Raw genomic sequence first — 8760 nt, 5'->3', positions numbered from 1 at the left:
ATAGCTACTTTATATAACACAGGCATTTATCCACTGTGAACTGAAAATTAAATTTTCACTCTAGCAGATTTTTGATTTCAGTCAGAAAGGTAGCAAATTATGCCATGAAGAATGTTATTTACACAACTTTTCTCTACAATATTTTCTCAGTGCAGTATTTACTATCTTTAAAAAAGTAAAAAAAACCTTTAATAAAGATAACAATAATAATAGATACTGATTTTGACAATACTGTTCCATAACTCAAAACAAAAGGAATGTATTTCTTGAAATTAGGTGATTTTGATAATTACTGACCTTTAATCAGTCCCTTAAGAAATGGGCACCTGATCATCTAACACATAAGCTGTTCTTTCCTTACTAAATTTTTCAGGCCACTTACGAGTAAGTTTTAGATAAAGATTTGGTTTATGAGGCCGATAATCTAAGTACACTGTATTACTTGTTCTTTTGGGAACAGCTTTCTCAATCTGGGTTTCTTCATGCCATTCATTAAAAGAGGTGATAGAGATTAAACCTGAGTGGGTCTAAAGTGCAGCACGCAGACCGATTTCATAATACTTTCCATTGATTCAGTTCTGTGTGTTTTGAGTGTTCCAAGGCTGGATTCTGGTGTCTATGTATCCCAGACCCACACTTGGGATAAACATTAAGTTATACTTATCATGAAAGAGTTTTACATTAGCCCAGTTCTGATGTGAGGAGCCAAAAGTAAAGCCATTTGTGGCAAATATGTGTAAATACGATCAAAACCACTTTGAAGAATATCATTTTTGTTTTTCTTCTACCAGAAGTGCAATAAATAATCCATCATAAGGGGATTTTCGAACACCGTGAGACCCTGAGGTGGTTAACAGATTGGCCCATTTTTCAGGGTTTGTGATATAGGAATCGTATACATAAAACATAGGAAGAGATTTCCCAGTTCTTGTCTTGTACCTGTAAAAGGCTGGATGATTTCCATATCTTTCTATAATGTATTTGACATCTTGATACATGTTTTGATCATCTCAGTTGCTATAGGGTTCTATGTGAAAAGAGACCTTTAGATTGTATTTATGGACCTTATCCAAAATAGTTGGCACCAAGTTATCGGTAGCTTCTCCATTCTCATCTTTTGAATCAGGTGGGTACCAAGATAGTGCAAGTACAACAATAGAAGCTGAATGCATTTGTCTCATGTGAGTTTCTATGACAGATGCCAGTGTCATCTGGGGGGCTGTGTCTTCCTTGTGGATAATTCTTGGCTATTCTAGGGTCCCAGTGTTCTAAGACTGGATGGTTCCAATGTATATATTTACCATCAAATTGTGGATTTCCACACCAAAAGGCTCTGGGAGTCGGACATCAGCAGGGACTCGGCTGGCCGAGCGGCAGCGACCCGGAATACGGAGAAAGCCAAGATCTGCCTGGAGCCCGAACAGCCCGTGCCTCTCATTTCAATCTTAATCATCAGTCAGCAATACTGAGTTACAATTAAATGCATAAGGCTATGCCAAAGAATGTGGGAAGAAACTGCTTTTCAAGTGCTTTGCTTAAAAAATACCTTTTACACATCTTTCAAGAATTATATCAATTCTTACATCCTCTGGGATGCTCTTCCTGATTCTTTTAGATGGGAATAACCCCCTATTTGAGGCTGGGCAGCAATTTATTTGGTTCTAAATTCTCCCTTGCCTACCTTACAGACATTAAACTGTTTGGATTTTCTTATACCTGCTCCTCACAGTATGAACCATGAGTTGATTCAAAGTTAGGTTAGAAACAAGTGGGCAAAGAACATTTTCTGTGATGAGTGCAGAAACAGATGATTTGCCTAAACCCAGCATCTGTGAGATGGGCTTTACACCATTCATTCATTGAACAAATCTTTACTGAAAATCCACCTTTAGATTTTAGACCCCTAGTTAGGGATGAGGTATATAGAAACAAGACATGATACCTCATGTCAAGTTTAGGAAATCAGCCAACTTATCAAAAATGCTTTCTTATACAGTGAATTTAAGGCTGTGTGGCTGTGATTTTTTTCCCCTACTATTAAGAAAACTGACTTGTTATTCTCAAGTGTAAAATGCTGTAGCTGTTTTGAAAACCAGCTTGACAGTTCATCAATGATTAAACATAGTTACCTTGTGATTCACCAATTTCACTTCTAGGTATATACCCCAAAGAAATTAAAACATAAATGTGCCCCAAAACTTGAACATACATTTTTATAACAGCATTATCCATAATGACCAAAAGGTGTGTATATAGTCAATACTTACCAAGTGGCAAATGGGCCTACAAAGTTTAATGTATTCATACAGTTGAATATTTTTTAGCCATAAAAAGGAATTAAGGTTGAGCATGGTGGTGTGGTCCTATAATCCCAACCCTTTGGAAGGCTGAGGCAGGACAATCATAAGTCTAAGTTCAGCCTGAGCGACTTAGCAAGGTCCTTTCTCAAGAGGGGGTGCTGGGATGTAGCTCATTGTGAACTCCTTGGGTGCCATGTGCACACACACACACACACAGACACACATACACACAGACACACACACACCTGGAATTAAGTACTGATACATACAATTTGAAAAATTTAAAAAAAAATCTCTTTTCAGGCACTATGAGGACCTGAAACTAGGCAGCGGTGGTGATGTTAAGGTATGAGTTGTTTTTTCTAAACTAAAACGTCAGCATTCAGGTTTAATTGCAGTGTTGGCACCTTGTGGTAAATAAGTGGGTTTTGGGTTGCAGTTTGGACACTTATTTCTAGAAGGTTTGCCACCATTGAACAAGGAACTTTTCAGGGTGGGCTCAAACTTATGACTCTCCTGCCTCATCCTCTCTCAATGGTAGGATTGTAGGCACGTGGCAGAGTGGCAGCTGAAAATATTATTAAGAGAATGAAGCCCGTCACAAAAGACCGTATAGTGTATGAATACATTTATACAAAATACAGGTTAGTCTGTTTTCTATTACTATAACAAAAGCCCTAAGGCTAAGTAACTTGTAAAGAAAAGAGGTTTATTTAGCTCACAGTTCTGGAGCTGCAAGACCAGAGTGCCAGGGTGTCATGGTTGATGCTGTCACATAGTGTAGGAAAGCAGGATGACATATGCAAGAAGGAGAGGATGCACAGGGAGATGGGAAGCTAGGGACTGGGAAGGAGACAATCTTGTTCTTTTTGTAACAAATCATCCTTGAAGGAACTAACCAGGGTCCCCTGAGCCCTCCATTAATCTCTCCTGAGGGCGCTGCCCCCAAACACCTAGCTGCCTTCCTTTGAGCCCAGCGCTTCCGGGTTCCACCACCCAACACCCCTGCACTGAGGAGCCGGCCTCTAACACATGACCCTTGGGAGACAAACCCCAACCATAGTGGTGTCATCCCGAGTAAGGGAGGCCATGGAGACAGGAGGCCGACTGGAGCTACGGTGGGCCGAATACGAGACTGTTAGGTCCAGGAAGGATTTTTGTTGGGCAGATGAAAATATTCTAAAATGATTGTGGTAATGCTTTTAGAACCATGTGAGTATACACAAAATAATCAAATTGTACATTTGATTGATTGATTGATTGATTGATTGTGTTACTACAGATTGAACCCACTGAACTACATCCAAGCTATTATTTATTTTCTATTTTGAAACAAGGTCTCGCTAAGTCAGTAAGTTGCCCAGGCTGGGCTTGAACTTGTGATTCTCCTGTCTCAGCCTCCCAGAATGGGGGGATTACACTTGAATTGTACATTTTAAATGGGTAAATGGGACTGCGTGCATGTTGGTTAAGCCTGCTGGCGTCCACTCGATTGGCTTGGGAGCTGCCCAGGGGATCAGTGAAGCACACTCCCGGGCTTGTCTGTGTGGGCCACGGAGGCACGACCTTGGGCACTGTCTCAGTCACTTGCTGATCGCTGAGACACAGTACCTGACATCTGCAGTGAAAGGAGGAGAGGTTTCCTTTGGCTCAGTTTGTAGAGGTTTCAGTCTGTGGTCGGCAGGCAGCATGGCAGGGGGTCCTGGCGGAGGAGAAACAGCTCCTGGCATGGTGTTGGGAAAGGGAAAGAGGGTGGAGGAGGGACATGAGCCCTGCCAGGCCACGCCCCCGTGACCCGCCTCCTCCCCTCAGGCTTCACCTCCCAGCATCACATTCAGCTGTAAGCTCCTCAAGGCACCAAACCACTGATGTGCATCGTAACCTATGAGCGCATGAGGCTTTGCGGGGCATCTAGATAGAACCCATAACAGGCACTGTCTAGTCCCTCACCTCCTCCTCTCTGGCACAGTTTCCCTGCTCTGCCATGAACCCGGTCATTTTGCTCCACCGTGAGCTAAGCATTTTCCTTCTGCCATGCTGTTTCTGCCTGCAGCCTGTTGACCATGGACCAAATCCTCCGAAACTATGAGCCAAATTTAACTTCTCCTCCTTGAACATATTTCTGTTGGCTTGAACAACTGCTGGTAAATGCATGACTGTCCCATTGAGCTGCTTGTACCCCTAGTGCTACAAACAGAGCTAATCACTTTTATTGGACTTTTTACTAATAAAATTAATAAAAAGTCTATAAATGGACCGAATCTAGTTTGTTGCTTGAATTAGAATACTGTCCAAATATAAATATTAATATAATTTATACCAATTAAAATTGTTACAATATCAATAAATTTATTTAATTTAATTAAAAGACATTTGTATATGTGAATTTCTTTAAAATATTTTATACACAAAGGCAGCTGATTTGTGCAAAGTGTGCAAATGTCACAATCCACTTGGCTTTGGAGCCACAGTGGTGCATATTAATATTTCACATAGTTCAGATAATTTTTGATAACATTTGCTACATTGCCTGTGTTTCTTTCGGATCCTAAGTAAGCTTCTATAAAGTGAATATTTATTTGAGTAATTTGTGCCCATGGCATTTATGTGTGGGTTATAGCTATCAATAATTAATTCTCTAAATTTTAACATGGAAATCTGACAAGTACCCCATTGCCTGTGTGTATAGTATGTATTTACAACCACTGTACCATGAATTAGCTGTATTACAATTTTTATAGGATTTTCATGTTTTTCTTAAGAAAATCAATGGCTTTCTTTGCATGATTGTAATCAAAGACCAGACTAAGTTTTATGTTTCTAGGTGTTCCTCTAATCAGTGTACATGTGTGACTTTTATAAGTCCTTAACGTACAAATGGTCCTTTTAAAAGTCCTTTAACAAATTTTACACTAGAATGATTTTCAAAGTTTGTGATTTCATTGCATTTTTCATTTTCACAGTTTGTGATTTCACCTTATTTTTGCTTTCTCTTTGCTGGTATTGATAAAAATTTTCGATTTGGCTGTACTGTGCTGAAAAATATGTTTCTTTTTGTAAAAGTTCTTGAACAAGGACTATACTGAAATAATAACTATCTGCATATGATGTGCAGTGGTCAAATAAAGTTCTTCTTTACTTTCAAAAGAACATCATAAGAATGCCCATGCATTGAAGGGCTTGCATGTTTTCTGGCACAGACATCTAAACCACAGATGTAACCATCAGGCATGTATAATTTATGTAATTTTATCCTGTATTTGTACCATTGGGCTTTGATGTACTGCTGCAAAAGCAGACATCCTTACCGTAAAACCATACTTTATCTATCACTACATTTCTTCAGGTTTTATTGCATTCTTGAATGTACTAATAATTTTTTCTATAACTTTTCTGAATTTAATCAAGGGGTCCTTGGTGCATGTAGCATTGTCAGAGAAGTGTAAACAGTACAAAATATCCCCCAAATGATTGCGTTGCATGGCATTCTTTATACATTTGTTGGAATGCATACTATTTTTGGACCAATACAATCTAATATCCAGTAGTGGTAGTATCTGCATAATTAATAATCTTCTTATAACAATTTTCATCTTGCTAATTGTAACAGAAGCCCAGGATCGCCTATGTTTCTTCTTTTTGCATGAAAGCTACACTGTATGACATATTATTTGTTTCTTTAACTATAATTTGAAATGTATTATTGGATATGAATAATTTATACAGTGAAAAAGGATTACTGCTATTAATGTTTCTTCTTACATGTTCTGCTTTTCTCAGTTCCGTGTGCTCATGTCTATCATATTTCTATTATCAGTACCATTCTTCCTCTTGATCTTCATTGGATGTATTGACCACAAGATTACACTCATCTAACTCTAATGCAACTTCATCTGAAGGTCGTGACCTTTTCTTCTGGAGATATAATTACAGATTCGTCTGATGAATATCTATTTTCTGTGTTTGACATTCTAGTGGGAAAATTTTACAAAATTAAAATACTCTTAAAATTGAAAAACAAGTAGGTTATAATATACACACATTCTACAAAACTTATATATTACTTAGAAATGAAAGTCCCAAATGAAAATGAGAAGAGACACCAAAGAACAACAAAGGTATCATAAAAGAAAAATGTATCATTGAGTTTAATAATAATCTAGTCTCGAAATAACAATGACTCTAGTTTAGTGTCTTATATTAACATATTCGCGATGGGATGTATTTCTCGCCTCACTGCTGGGCGGCTCTGATTTGAACATGTTGTGTTCTCAGCAGCTCGATCCACTGGTGGTACATGCATGACTGTCCCATTTATATTAATTTTATTAGTCAAAAGACCGACAAAATGACTAGATTCATTTGTACCACCACCTGATGGGATAGTCATGCATATACTGCTGGTGGTTCAAGCAGGTGGGAATGTGTTAACAAAAGAGCAGTGTGTACACGGGTTATAACATCGTATGATCAAATTCAAATCAGAGCTGCCCAGCAGGAGACATACAAATTACGGCCCCTATGAATGTGTTAAAAATGACAACTTAACCTCAATTAATTGTGGGTAACTAACCATGAGTAGCTAGATATGGATAACTAGATTAGGGTTATTAGCAACTGGTAAGTAGTTGTGGGTAACTAGCAACTGGTAACTAATTGTGTGTAACTGGTGATGGTTAACTAGCTGTGCATCATCAGCAATGGTTAAATAGCTATTACTGGTTCACCAGTATTGTTCAACTGGTTGCGGGTAACTATTAAAGGTTAACTAGTATTGGGCAACTAGCCATGGATAACTAGTTGTTGGTAACTAGTACTTAGCAAACTACTTATGGATAACTATTGTGGATAACTACTATTGGTTAATGACTTGTTGGTAACTAGTATTGTTTAACTAGCTATGGGCAACTAGTATTGGTTATCTCAGAGACACATTGTGAATAACTTGTATTAGTTAGTTGTGGATAACTGTGACTAGTTAACTAGTTGTGTATAACTAATATTGGTCAACTAGTTTTGTGCATAACTAGTTCTGGTTAGCCAGTTGTAGGTAACTAACATTGATAACTAGTATTGGTTAGCTGTGGGTAAATAGTATTGGCAAACTAGTTGTGTTTACATAGCTTTGATTAACTAGTTGTTGGTTACTTGTTTTCATACAAATGTCCAAGGTAAAGATAAGCTGCTGAATTTTCAGATGGGAAGAGAAGCAAAAGCCCTGGCAACAAAATGCAGTGCCTAATCCCTCACCTTTATCATTTTGACATGAGACTGTGTACTGGAACTACTGTATAAATGGGATCTGAGGATTAGATGGTAGTAATACTGTACACTAATGTAAAACTCTTGACTTTGATGTTTATATCATGGTTATGTAGGAGAAATTCTAGTAGGGAATCCTATTGGCAGAAAGACAATATTTTCAGACAGAAATCTGAATTTACATAAATAAACACAGAACATTAGAAATGGTAAATATTAAATATTAACAAAACTTCCCCATAGATCCTCACAGAGGTGTTTGTAATTCAGTATCTCGAATGACTTGATTTTGGGAGTAGAAAGTGCAATTGTGTTTTGTTCGCTTGTTTTCTTGGAGAATGTTTCAGTCTTTTAACACCAAATAGACGCATTATTTGTGCCAGAGCAGAAAGACCACTGGTGAGGGTTTTTGAAGAATGAGAACTCTGTAAGTGCCAGCATGTTCATTGGAACATCATGTCTCCAGTTTCTTGGGGGACAAAACCAAGTATTGTACAGAATTTGGGACTTTGTCCCAAAGTGAAATGGGATCTATTGGTTCAAGAAAATTGATAACATCAGCTGATGAGTGATGGGTACACAGAAGGTGGGCTTTTTGCATTTTTATTTTAAAAATTAAATTAAAATATATATAAAATCATAAGGAAAAATGAAGTATCACTTACAATAACACCACATAGAGACAGTGGATTTAATGTTTAATGTACTCCTTTTATCTCTTACCACCCATATGTAATATGTCTGAATTTTAACCTACAACTGCATTGGCAAGAAGCGGGATGTATTTTTCCAGATCACATTGTTAGTTTTTATATTCTTTTTTTCATCCCTTTTACTATCTTTATTTCTAGGATTCTACAAAAATCTGAGGATTTACATGGTACCCATGCAATGAAAGTCCATTAATTTTTAATCCATCCCAGTTTGACTCATTTCTTTTTTATCCCACTGTACCAGCTAGTTTTATCAAAAGGCTCCAAACCCAGAGTTGCTTGTACCATGATTCCTAGGATTAAAGTTTTCCAATATCTACAGCCCATCCGCATAAAGGTCTTGTCTCTTGGGCATCCTCCATTCACAAATTTCTTCCAAATTCCTCACCTCCTACATCTGGCTCAGGACACTTTTTTGTTACTTCTGTGCACACATTTGAGTAGAGTATCTCCCACTGTATGCACAGACTTTAGTTTTTTACTTT

At 37.8% G+C, this 8760-nt stretch overlaps 1 pseudogene; it reads right to left on the bottom strand.

Annotated features, from left to right (window-relative positions):
- Window positions 1–311: 311 nt before the first annotated feature.
- On the bottom strand, window positions 312–998 carry LOC101699722 (glycoprotein endo-alpha-1,2-mannosidase pseudogene; annotated as a pseudogene).
- Window positions 999–8760: the final 7762 nt, after the last annotated feature.

Source organism: Heterocephalus glaber, unplaced genomic scaffold (assembly GCF_053883595.1).
Source record: "Heterocephalus glaber isolate CG9 unplaced genomic scaffold, H.glaber_assembly_v1.0 deba00000594, whole genome shotgun sequence".
NCBI lineage: Eukaryota > Metazoa > Chordata > Mammalia > Rodentia > Bathyergidae > Heterocephalus > Heterocephalus glaber.
The sequence above is the reverse complement of the archived record's forward strand: the minus strand, read 5'-3'. Positions and strand labels throughout refer to the sequence as shown.